Source organism: Oryctolagus cuniculus, chromosome 12 (genome assembly GCF_051225735.1).
Source record: "Oryctolagus cuniculus isolate XC-2025 breed Fujian yellow rabbit chromosome 12, ASM5122573v1, whole genome shotgun sequence".
In the NCBI taxonomy this organism is placed as follows: Eukaryota; Metazoa; Chordata; class Mammalia; order Lagomorpha; family Leporidae; genus Oryctolagus; species Oryctolagus cuniculus.
In genome coordinates, this window is record NC_142878.1 from 110,920,206 (window position 1) to 110,933,416 (window position 13,211).

At 47.3% G+C, this 13,211-nt stretch overlaps 1 protein-coding gene across 35 annotated transcripts in view; it reads left to right on the forward strand.

The window, feature by feature from the left end:
* Window positions 1–13,211, forward strand: part of MYO9A (myosin IXA) — a 281,572-nt gene that overhangs the window by 183 nt on the left and 268,178 nt on the right. For 16 of the 35 annotated variants that reach the window (XR_016218481.1, XR_016218482.1, XR_016218483.1 and 13 more), the window contains exon 1: window positions 430–564. The exons of 3 other annotated variants lie outside the window; for them this stretch is intronic. The gene's annotated coding sequence lies outside the window, so the exon portion shown is untranslated. Of the gene's footprint in view, window positions 1–69; window positions 109–135; window positions 565–1,295; window positions 1,447–13,211 lie in introns of those variants that run through there. 16 more of the 35 variants (XR_016218484.1, XM_089310960.1, XM_051821767.3 and 13 more) reach the window with 6 other exon arrangements.

Consider the following 13,211-nt stretch of genomic DNA (forward strand, 5'->3'; position numbering starts at 1 on the left):
AGACAAAGGGGGCGTGCCGGCGCAAGCGCGCTCCTCACGCTCCGGCGGCGTCACGTGCGGGGGCGGGGCCGGGCGGGGCGGCCCGGCGGGCGGCAGGGGGCGTGGGAGGTGAGTGCGCGCGCGCCTGCTCGCCTGCGGCCGGGGAGTCGGCGGGGCGGGGCCGCGTGCGCCGGGCCGGGGGCGCGCGGGTCGGAGCGGCCGGGGGGCGCGCGGAGCGTGACGCCGCGGCCGTTGGCTGCGACTGCGGAGTTCCGCGCCCGGGGCGTGGGGGCGGCGGCGGCCGAGGCGGCCCCGGTCGGGGCAGCGTCCACGCGCGCTGTCTGGGCGGGTGCGGCGGGGGATGTGCCTGCCCAGCCGGGCGGGGTCTGTCTGACAGGGCGGGGGATGCGCGGCGGCCGCTCTCCCGGACCCTGAGGCGGCTGGGCCCACCCTCCCGGAACCGTCCGGCCCTCGGCGGCCCCGGCCTCTGCCGTCGCCTCCGGCTCGACCCCGGGGGCCGCGGCGGGCGGCGGCTTCCGTCGACGAGCGGGGGGCTGAGGCGGCCGCCGCCGCGGCGGAGCCGAGGTAAGACCCGCCCCGGCGCCCGCGGCCCTGCCGCCCGGCCGCGTCCCGGGCTCGCTGCGGGGCTCCCGCGGGGCCGCCCCCGGCCGGGGTCCCCGAGGGCCCTCCGGCTCGCGCCGCGCTCTGGCGGGACGCGGGGACGTCTCCCGGAGCCTCCGGGCGCCGGCGCATCCCCCGCTGCGGAGCCCGGGGCGGCGACCCCCGGCCGCGGGGCGGGCCCTCGGGCTCGCGGGCGGCCCCGCGGCTTCTCCGCCCGGGCTCCCGGCCAGCCCGGGCGCGGCGCTCGCTGTGGGCCCGGTGGAGCCGGCCCCCTCGGAAGGGCCTGGCCGGGCAGCCCTGGGCAGACGTCGCGCGCGAGCGGAGCGCGTCCCGCCGGGCCGGGATGGGGGTGGCGGTTGGCGGAGGCCGGCAGCGGGCTCCGGGCTGGAGGCCGGGAGGGCGTCGCGGGGCGTCGCGGGGCGGCTGCCAGCCTAGGGCTCCGCGCGGCGCGAGCGCACCCAGCTCTGACGTTTCAGAGGCTTCGGGCTGGATCGAGTGTCCCAGTGCACCGTGGATGGCTAGAGCGATTGTGCGCGGTGCAGTAAGAAGGACACGATTTTTTTGGGGGGTGGGGGGTGGGTGGGGGGATTTGCTGTTTTTTGAATTTGGTAGAGAAGTTCAGGTTCGCAGCTCCCCGTACTTCCTGAGGGTGGTGGCTGAATGAGGCGTTTCTGCTGCCGGGAGCAGGTTCCACGGCCGCGCAGCGCGCGTGGCGGGCTTCCCGGTAGCGGCGGCGTGGTGGGCGAAGTGCGTGTTGGAGCTGAGCTGTCACGAAGGAGACGAGCTGTCGCATCAGGCGATCAGTGCCGGCGAACGTTGGCATCGGTGAAGGATAAAGAGTTCTTTGTTAGTACTTCTGATTTTTTGCATTTTGTGTGTGTGTGTGTGTGTGTGTGTGTGTGTGGCAGAGGAGGGAGACAGTCGTAATTGAAATTATAGGTAGTAACTAAACGTACTTAGTGTGAAAGTCGAAAGGTTCAGAACAGTAGAAAGTTTCTGCTTCTCCCGCCACCCATTTTCTCTCTCTAATCAGGGTACCACTCTTTCCAGCGTCTCACGTGTGGCTCCTGGAATGCTCCCACGTTTACTGTCTTATACATTTGTGCTCTGAAGAGCAAACACCACACACAACTATAGCTACTGTCTACTTTACATAAAGCTTGCTTTTTAAATTTAGTAATTATTAGACCTTAAAGGTCATTCAATAGCAATATGAGCAATCTTCAGAAACTTCTTGGAAAATGCGTATTATGAACAAACCATGGCTCGGTTAAAATTTTTTTTTTACCAAAATTATCTTTCTTAAAAAAAAAAAAAAAGGTTTATTTCCATCTTCTTGAAAGGCAGAGTGACAGAGAGCAAAATCTTCTGTTCATTGGTTCACTTCCCAAATGTCTGCAACAGGCAGAGCTGCCTTCAAAGGAAGCCAGGAGCCTGGAACTCAGTCTGGGTCTCCTAGGGGTTCCATGTGGGTTGCAGGACCCAAGCCCGTGGCCCATCATCTCCTGCCTCCCATGATGCATAAGTGGGAAGCTGGATCAGAAGCAGAGTAGCTGGGACCAAACTGGCACTCTGATAGGGATGTGGGTGTCCTCTAACCTGCTGCACCCCAGTGCCTGCTCCTGTCTACCTCACAGCTGACATCCGCTGGTCCCAATCTTGCATGTTCTTTCTACCAAGTTTCAGATCATTTCTTATTACTGTTTGTTAGCTCTGCCTAGTTGTAACCCAAAATGTCTACTGTTCTCTAATACTTTCTAAGTAGTCGTCTTGCCTCTTGTTTTGTTGCGGCCAGGTGTGTACTCAGTGAGTTGCTGCCGCAGTCAGTGTGCTAGGAGGTGCTTCTCAAGTGAGTGTAAGTGGTGGGGTGGAGTGCTTGTTAGAAGACATGCATGGGCCAGTGCTGTGGCACAGTGGGCTAAGCCTCCGTCTGTGGCGCTGGCATCCCGTATGGGTGCCAGTCAGTGTCTCAGCTGCTCCTCTTCCCATCCAGCTCTCTGCTAGTGGCCTGGGAGAGCAGAAGATGGCCTGAGTACTTGGGCCCCTGCTCCCATGTGGGAGACCGGGAAGAAGCTCCTGGCTCCTGACTTCAGATTGGCTTAGCTCCAGCCGTAGTGACCATTTGGGGAGTAAACCAGATGTTGGAAGACCTACCTGGGGCTCTACCTCTCTAATGAATAAATAGATAGATAGATAGATAAATAAATAAAGAAAGAAGGGGCTGGCGCTATGGCATAGCGGGTAAAGCTGCTGCCTGCAGTGCTGGCATCCCATATGGGTGCTGCTTCAAGCTCCGGCTACTCCACTTCTGATCCAGCTCTCTGCTATGACCTGGGAAAACAGTAGAGGATGGCCCAAGTCCTTGGGTCCCTGCACCAGCATGGGAGACCCGGAAGAAACTCCTGGCTCCTGGCTTTGGATCAGCTTAGCTCCGGCCTTTGCGGCCAACTGGGGAGTGAACCAGTGGATGGAAAACCTTCCCCTCCCTCCCTCCCTCCCCCCTCCCCCCTCCTGTTCCCCTCCCCCCTCCCCCCTCCCCTCTCTGCCTCTCTCTGTGTGACTCTGACTTTCAAATAAATAATCTTTTTTTAAATTAAAAATAAGAAAGGAGACATGCACAAGGGAACCCAGGATTTCAAGAAGAAAAGGAACCTAATAGAGCTAGCAGCAGCTGAAGACAAGACTTCACTGTAGTGCTGGGTTATTGTCTTAGCTACTGTTTCTGTTGGGCTCTTTCTCTCCACTCAACTCCTCCCATCTTAACGGCTTCAGTTCCTACTTTCTGCTCCTTGTAAGCACTGTGTCACTCCTATATTAACCTGTTGCCTACTGGCTGCTGTCTTCAGCCTCGGCTCCTTGTGCTAACTTTCTTCTTCCTAGGAATTTCTGGTTTCAAGTCCCAAGAAACAATTTCTTTGGGTTGGTTCTTGTTCTCATTGGCTACCAGCAAGCTTGTGTACTTGAGCATCTGCCCACTTAGTTGTCTGTTTATGGGGACATACGGATGAAGGGCAGGATCATAACCGTGGAAAGTATGGGGCACTGTATAAGCTATCTTCCCACAGAGTGGGGTTGTGAGCGTGTCAGGCACCGTAATGACTTCTGTAGGACAAATTCAAATCAAGTCTTGTCCTTTCCAGTGGAAAGAGCATCAGTACTTTGTTACTGTTTTCAGGGTAAAGTTCAGGTTGCAGCAAGGCATGTATAGAACTCATTCACGATTTTTAAAAAATATTTGTTTATTTATATGAAGGGCATTGTTAGAGACAGGCAGAGCGAGAGATTGAGAGAGCACTTCATCCTCTGGTTTCACTACCTAAATGGCTGTAACTGCTGGAGCTGGGCCCATTTGAAGCCAGGAGCTTCCTCCAGGAATTGGACAGCCGGCACCTGAACCAGTGCTCATGTGGGTTGTAGGCACTGCAGGTGGCGGCTTTACCTGCTGTGCTACAGCACTGGTCCCTCATTTGTGATTTGACTCTAGTTTTTCCTTCTGTTCTCTCTCCTTTAAATTCTTTGTTTTGAATTTTTTATTAATGTACATATTTTTAGTTATAATTACAGTGACATTTCAGTACAGATATACAGTATGCACTGATCCTGTTAGGTTAATCAGCATTTCTCTTTTGATGTTACTTTATGATTTAAGCTTAGAACTCTTTTCTTTATTTGTTAGTAAAATACATACGAGATTATAGTGAACTACAGTCACCTCCCTGTCCTGTGTAGTACTAGGAACTGCTTTCTTTGATCTCAGTCTGATTAGGTACTTGTTACAAATTCCCTCCACCCCTAGTATAGTAATCACTATTCTGTGTTCAGATTTGTTTATTTTTTTCTGCTTTCATATGTAAGGGAGAACATGCAGTATTTGTCTTTCTGCGTCTGGCTTACTTAACATGATTATTCTCCAGTTCTATCCATTTTGTTGCAAATAACAGCATTTTATATATTTTTTATGGCTGAATAATACATTGTAAATATATAATGCATTTTCTTGATCCATTCACCTGTTGATGGACACCTTGGTTGAGTCCATATCTTGGCTATTGTAAATAGTTCTGCAGTGAACTTAATAGTTGTAGGTACGTTGTGGATGATTTCACATCTTTTGGATAAATACTTAGTAGTGTGATTAATGGATCAAATGGCAGTTCTACTTCTAGTTTTTAAAGGACCTTCCATACTGTTTTCCATAGTGGCTATACTAATTTATGTTGATTTTTCTTTAAATTCTTTAATCTACTCTTAGTGGATTTAGGCTTCCTCTTACGTCAAGTACCCTTTCTGTAGTGCATAGTCCTTCATAGCTCTCTGGTGAAATTACTTAATTACTTGTCTGTTTTTTTTCCTTAAGGCTCTTTCTTTGGTAACAGAGATGGGTATCAGTACTGTTAGTAATAAAGATTTTTAGATTGAGGATTTTTGAAGATAAAGCTTTGTCTATGACCTATGATGGGATTATGTCTGGATAAACATGTCATACATTGGAAATACTCTAAGTTGAAAGTGCATTTAATGTGTCTGGCCTGCCAAACCTCCTAGGCCAGCAGCACAGTAAACCCTGGAGGGTGCTGGTTCTTTCCCCTTGTGACTGGCTGACTGGGAGCTGTGGCTGCTGCTGCTGCTCAGTACCAAGAGGAAGTGTGTTACTGCCTGTCACTAGTGTGGGAAAGGATCACAATTCAAATACAATTGCAGTGTCTACTGAGTGCACATTGCTTTCACACCATCAAAAAGTCAAAATCTGAACTTGAACTGTCATTAAGTTTGGCATGTATATTTTCATATGGTTTGCAAAAAGACACAGGTCAAAAATATGCTCAGTAGACTTTCAACAAATGAACATACAAATGTACCAACACCCTTATCAAGATACAAAATATTGCTAGAACTCTACAAGCTGTATTATTCCTTCTTAGTAAAGCCAGCTTACATAGGCAGAGATGGACCTTCCATTTGTAGGTTTACTCTCCAATGGCTGCAACAGCCAGGGTGGGGCCAGGCTGCATTCAGGAGCCAGGAACTCCATCCTGTCTCCCACATGAACGGCAGGGGCCCAAGCACTTGGGCCATCATCCGCCACCTTCTCAGCCACATAGGAAGCTGGATTGGAAACGGGACAGCTGGAACTTGAACTGGCACTCCAGTATCTGATGCCTGGGTGCTGGGATCCTAAGTGGCAGCTTAATCTGCTGTGCCACATGCTGACCCCAGATTTAATTTTAAATAAGTAGCTCTTTAGCATGCAGGTTTCTTGACTTAGCTTTTGTGTTATCTTCAAACATATGAGAATCATAGTTACTGGAATTTTGATCTTATAGAAAACACGCACCTAATTTATAGAAACAGTTTTGGTGTGTTTTTATGAAGTAGTTAGGTTAAAAATCATTTAATGCTAGTGTTCTAATATTTAGTTGTGTGGTGCATATATTTGGGAAAGTTTCCTTATTTGTAAGTTGAATATTTCAGTAGATTGAAATGCTTTTGCTGAAGATGACCTGTTAGTTTGGTGTGGTGAACATACTGGGGTAGGTAGAGGAGACATGCAGGGCACTTTGCAAGTGGTGCTGGCTCCTGAATTTCAGTGTGAATTACGTTACTAGCATTTTTTGGTAGTGGGGTCATCCAGCGGGCAGCTGGGGTGTAATTTTACATGTACAGTGAGGACAGCTGGCTTGCTAAAAGTTGCTTCTTTTTATACAGCTATCATTAGTTTTAGAAGTAGCTCTCATTTTTGGTTTTCCTTAAACTTTAAGATATTGTAGTTCTTTGAATATGAATTTTTTTAAACCTATCTTTTCCTTAGAAAGACCTTTCTTTCTGTTAATCTTAAGTCCATTAAGTGGAAAGAATACAGACTTTCTTTTTTTAAATGTAATATCATAGGTTCAGACCCCTCCTCCACCCCCCCCCCCCCTTTTAAAATAAGGTTTATTGATATGATTGAAAGGCGAAGTTTCAGAGAGGCAGAGGCAGAGGCAGAGAGAAGTCTTCCATCTACTGGTTTGCTCCCCAAATGGCTGCAATGGCCACAGCTAGGCCAGATTGAAGCCAGGAGCTTTATCCGAATCTCCCAAGTGGAGCAGCTGGGACTTGAACCGGCGCCCTTATGGGATGCTGGTACTGCAGGTGGTGGCTTTACTGGCTGTGCCACAATGTCGGCCCCAGAATATGGACTTTCAAACCTGAAATTTAGCAGACTTGAATTTGAGTTCCATCCTCATCACCTAGGAGCTGTCACTCATGTGCACATCACTTCACATTTCTGAGCTCCTCACAAGATTATTGTGGCGTTAAAGCACGAAGCCCGTAGTACTCAATAAGTCTTCCTTCTTGTTATGTTTGAATACAAGACTAAGAATTTCATTGTGTGACTTTTAGAGTAAATGACTAATCAGTTTGTTGCTCATACAAGTTGATATCAAGATAATGTGTCTGTGTTTCAAGTGTGATTATATTTCTCAGTTCAAAATACTTCAAAGAAATGCTTTTCTTGGTATCTTAGTAGATAAGATTAATGGATGTTAGAATGTATTTTGATTCAGTGTGAGGTATCATAGCAAAATGTGTTCTGTTTGCCAGTGACAAACATTCCTTAAATCATTGACAGATTGTAGTACTCTTGCTGTTCATAGTGTGTAAGTATTTGTTTGAAATCTGTTTACTTTTATTGATCAGGTGATAGTAGGCTGAGTAATCACTGGACCTTTTTTTCATGTAAGGACTTGAGGTGATTGTATAGATGTGTTTATAAAGGATCTCTAGATCATATTTGCTTTCTTTTGTAAATCTATCTCCTTTTACTTCCCTGCTTATCCCCCTTGCCAACTTTTTTATGATGACTTAAAATATGCTAAAAAGTTGAAATAATAGGAAAAGAATAGGAGCTTCATCTGGGTCTTCCACGTGAGTGCAGGGATCCAAGGACCCTCCACTGTTTTCCCAGGCACATTATCAGGGAGCTGGATGGGAAGTGGAGCAGCCAGGACTCAAACCGGTGCCCATGCTAAAGAACTACTCATTGAAAATGAAATGTGGGGTCACTGGTGATGCTGGTGTTGCAGGTGGCGGCTTTACCCAGTGTGCCACAGTGCTGGCCCCAGACAAGGCATGTGGGCATCTTAAGTGGCTCTTGACTGATAGGCTGAATGACTGCTCCAGAAATGAGACATTCTTCACATTGCAAGTGTGCTATAATCAACACCTAAGAAACAACAATGATTCCTTAATAATACTTAATACGCAGTTTATGCTTTAATTTTTTTTTTTTTTTTGACAGGCAGAGTGGACAGTGAGAGAGAGAGACAGAGAGAAAGGTCTTCCTTTGCCGTTGGTTCACCCTCCAATGGCCGCCGCGGCTGGCGCACCGCGCTGATCCGATGGCAGGAGCCAGGAGCCAGGTGCTTTTCCTGGTCTCCCATGGGGTGCAGGGCCCAAGCACCTGGGCCATCCTCCACTGCACTCCCTGGCCACAGCAGAGAGCTGGCCTGGAAGAGGGGCAACCGGGACAGAATCCGGCGCCCCAACCGGGACTAGAACCCGGTGTGCCGGCGCTGCTAGGCAGAGGATTAGCCTAGTGAGCCGCGGCGCCGGCCTATACTTTAATTTTTTAAAGATTTATTTATTTGAAAGAAGGAGTTATAGAGAGAGGTATAGACAGAGAGACAGACAGAGAAGAGAGACAGAAGAGAGGGAGACAGAGAGAGAGAGAGAGAGAGAGAGAAAGAGAGAGAGAGAGGTCTTCCATCTGCTGGTTTATTCCTCAAATGGGTGCAATGGCTAGAGCCAGGCCCATCTGAAGCCAGGAGCAGGAAGCCCTCTAGGTCTCCCACATGGGTACAGGGGCCCAAGCACTTGGGCCATCTTCTGCTTTCCCAGGCCATAGCACAGAGCTGGATTGGAAGTGGAGCAGCTGGGACTTGAACCGGCGTCCCTATGGGATGCTGACACTGCAGGTGGTGGCTTTACCAGCTATGCCACAGTGTCAACACTGAAGTTACATTTTAAAGGCTTGATTAGATTCATGTAGAAAAGTTTCAGGTGATACTGTATATCATCTTGTGTACTATGGAGGATGCATAATGTCAGATGTCCCACTGTTAGTGATTTGTGTTTGATGAGGTTGAAGTTGCTGTTTGCTCTTCTATTGTAAAAATACAATTTTCCTCCTATGATCAAGTGTAAGAATTTTGGTACCATACAAATATTGTATTCCTCAGTGTTCTACTAACTTTAGTATTCTTTTTTTGATGCTTACTAACTTAATTGAAGGTTGCAAATGGTGATTTTTTTTTTGTGAAATATTGTCTTTTTTAAAAAATAAGATTTATTTATTTGAAAGGTGAAGTTACACACAGAGAGGGAAAGACAGAATGAGACACAAATGGACACAATGGCTGTGGCTGGGCCAGGCTAAAGCCAGGAGTCTGGAACTCCATTTGGTTCGCCCACATATGTTAGGGACCCGGGTCCTTGGGTCATCCTCTGCTGCCTTCCCAGGTGCATTAATAAGGAACTAAATCAAGAGTGGAATGGTCGAGACTGGAATTGGCACTCTCATATGAGATGTGATGAAAATTGGTGATTTTTCTAATTCTCTAATCTTTCTATATTTATTAGCTGTCATTCTGCATTTATTAATGGGGCTTTTATAACCTTTGTCAAGTGGAAGAGAACGGCAGTTCCTGCCACAAAGGGTGAAGTAATGGTTAACCCCTTTCTAATTTTACGTTATCTGCCAAAGGGGCAAATGTGCTTTTCTAGTGATCTCATGGATTTTTACTTATTACAATTACAATACTTTTTAAAAAAGATTTATTATATTTATTTGAAAGATAGATTTAGAGAGGTAGAGACAGAGAGAGAGGTCTTCCATCCGCTGGTTCACTCCCCAGATGGCCACAACGGCCTGAGCTGTCTCAATCTGAAGCCAAGAGTCAGAAGCTTCTTCCAGGTCTCCCACGTGGGTGCAGGGGCCCAAGGACCTGGGCCATCTTCTACTGCTTTCCCAGGCCACAGCAGAGAGCTGGATCGGAAGAGGAACAGCTGGGACTAGAACCGGTGCCCATATGGGATGCCAGTGCTTCAGGCTAGGGCTTTAACTTGATTCCCAGAGAGTCTTTTTTTTTTTTTTTTTTTTTTTTTTTTTTTTTTTTGACAGGCAGAGTGGACAGTGAGAGAGAGAGACAAAAGTCCTCCCTTGCTGTTGGTTCACCCTCCAATGGCCGCCGCGGCCGGCACACCGTGCTGATCCGAAGGCAGGAGCCAGGTGCTTCTCCTGGTCTCCCATGGGGTGCAGGGCCCAAGCACCTGGGCCATCCTCCACTGCACTCCCTGGCCACAGCAGAGAGCTGGCCTGGAAGAGGGGCAACTGGGACAGAATCCGGCCCCCGACAGGGACTAGAACCTGGTGTGCTGGCGCCGCAAGGCAGAGGATTAGCCTAGTGAGCTGCGGTGCCGGCCTCCCAGAGAGTTTTAAGGAAGGTCAGTAGGAATCTCTTCAAGCAGACTGCTGATTTCTCTTGCCTGAGCACATTAGTCTTTATGTGATTTTTGTCTCCATGCTGTCTTGGCTCATCATGGACTTTTCCAGCCTTGGAGTTGCTGTCGGCAGTTTCTGTGAGGAGCTTTCCTCCGAGTGGAGCCTGTGTTCAGAGGCCAGTGCCTAGACTAGGTAGGGCTGCTGCTGTTTCCCACCCTGTCAGGTGGGGAGAGCGTGGTGTCGTATTCATCATTTTGATTTAGATTTAACATTCAATTTTGTTTCTACTTTTTTTATTATTACTATTTTTGGTTTGTTAAGTTTTTACCTCTTTAGCAATGAGAGCCTTGGTTTTGATTAACGTTGATACATGTGTGCATTCTTCTTTCATAAACCAAAGGCAGCATGTACTGTTTTTTTTTTTTTTTTTTTTTTTTTGACAGGCAGAGTGGACAGTGAGAGAGAGAGACAGAGAGAGAAAGGTCTTCCTTTGCCGCTGGTTCACCCTCCAATGGCCGCCGCTGCAGCCGGCGCACCGCGCTGATCCTGGCAGGAGCCAGGATCCAGGTGCTTTTCCTGGTCTCCCATGGGGTGCAGGGCCCAAGCACCTGGGCCATCCTCCACTGCACTCCCTGGCCACAGCAGAGAGCTGGCCTGGAAGAGGGGCAACCGGGACAGAATCCGGCGCCCCAACCGGGACTAGAACCCGGTGTGCCGGCGCCGCAAGGTGGAGGATTAGCCTATTGAGCCACGGCGCCGGCTATGTACTGTTTGTACTTATTTAAAATCTCCACTGAATATATTCTGTAGAACAGTCCATAAAGTTCTTATTTGTCTTTATGGAGACATAATGTTCTATTATATGACTGTCCCACAGTCTCATTCAGTGAGTTTGGTTCTGATGTGTATTTGTGTTTAATCTTCTGAACTATGTATAAGTGCATAATATGTACTAATTAAATTTACTGAAAGTAAAGTTTCTTCTCTAAATAATTAAGAAGTTGATTTGTCAGAGAGCCTTATAATCAGATTTGACTTTGTTGTGGAGAGAATTTCAGAAGTAGATAGATTTTGGCATGCAGGTATGCTTTCCCTGCCTCTGAGTGCCAGGCGTCAGCGTGACTGACTGTTAACCTGCTCCAGTTTTTCTGGAACCTGGGTCAGCAGGAACAGGACATGATTTGCTTACTCGTTCTTCCTGTGTTTCCTGCCTCCATGAAGCATTAGTTCTAAAAATGTGCTGTCTTGTGTGTTTTTCCTTCTTTTTTTTATTTTTTAAAAGATTTATTTATTTGAAAGGTAAAGTTACAGAGAGGCAGAGGCAGAGACAGAGGCAGAAGCACACAGAGAGGAGTCTTCCATCCGCTGGTTCACTCGCTAGATGGCCGCAGTGGCTGGAGCTGGGCCGATCCAGAGCCAGGAGCTTCTTCTGGGTCTTCCATGCGGAAGGACTTGGGCCCTCCGCTGCCCTCTCAGGCCATTACAGAGAGCTGCATTGGAAGTAGAGCTGCTGGGACTAGAACCGGTGCCCATATGGGATGCTGGCACTGCAGGTGGCAGCTTTACCACCTATGCCACAGCACTGGCCCCATGATAGCTTTTTAAATGTACACTTATACCAGATTTATGTTGTCTTATTGTAGTAAATTATTGCCATAATAGTAATTTGCAGTTGTTGTTTTTCCGTTTTATTTATATACACATGGAATTGCATAAAATATATACAGTTTAAGGAAAATTTTGGAGTATTTGTGTTGTCCTTGTGCAGGCCTGCAAACTAGAGTACCTTCTTTCTGCTTCACCTTTCTCATGTCTGTATATCCTCACGTGGAAGGAACTATTTTCCCGATCTTTGTGACCGTCATTTTCTTGAATTTCTCCATAATTGTAAAGCTCAGGGTTTACATCCTAAGTAGTATAGTTTTCCTGTGTTTGCTCTGAATGGAATCATACCATGCATTTTATATGATTTTATTATTTTTTAATTTTTAAAAGATTTATGTATTTATTTTGAAAGTCAGAGAGAAATCTTCCAAATGTTGGTTCACTCCCATCATGGCTGCAGTTGCCAACACTGGGGTAGGCTGAAGCCCGGAGTTTCTTCTAAATCTGCCATGTGGGTGCAGGGGTCCAAACGGTTGGGCTGTTTTCCACTGCTTTTCTCTGGCCATTAGCAGGAAGCTGCATCAGAAGTCCAGCAGCAGGAACTCAAACTGGTGCACATATGGGATGCTGGCATTGCAAGTGGATGCTTAATCTGCTACACCACAGTGCTAGCCTGAAAGTTGGCTTTTTAGAGGCCACTACTGTGGCATAGTGGGTTAACTGGCATCTCATAACTGAATGCCAGTTTGAGTCCCGACTGCTTTGCTTCTGATCCAGCTCCCTGCTAATGCACTTGGGAAGGCCTTAGATGATGACTCAAGTGCTTGGCCCCTGCCACCCATGTGGGAGTCCTGGATGGAGATCTAGGCTCCTGGTTTCAGCCTGGCCCAGCCCTGGCTGTTGTGGGCATTTGGGGAGTGAACCAGTGAATGAAATCAATCAACCAATCTCTTTCTCTCTCTGGTTTTCAAATATTATATAAGTAAATCTGGTTTTTTTCTTTTTAAATAAAGTTGGCTTTTTAATTGTTAACCTACTTTTTGTCAACCATACCTTCTTATATCAGTGTCACATTTGATCGTATAGCACTTGTGATGATGGTAGTTTCTTTTAATAAGAAAGCAAACATTTAGGGAAGACAGTTTGTTATTTATCCTGGATTATAAAGCTCGTAAGGGCTAACAGCAGGCTGTCAACTCTTGACTGTGTGACTATAAAACCCTTGCTTTTCCTCAAAATTATACTACATACACATAAACATATACATATACACGCACATGCACAGCCTCTAAATGGTTAATGGAAATTTTGTGAAAATACATATTTAACATTTCTGTACTTTTATGAGAGTTTCCCAGACCTTCATTTGGAGACTATTTAGTGTTTTTTTGGCAATTCAAGTATTTGGTTTTCAAGGCCCCATAGATTAGAAACAGCAAATTAGAACAGAGGGACAACATGGGTTGTTAGCTGACAACACAAAAAGCTTGTTTATAAGCTAAAAGTAAAACAATCTGGTAAT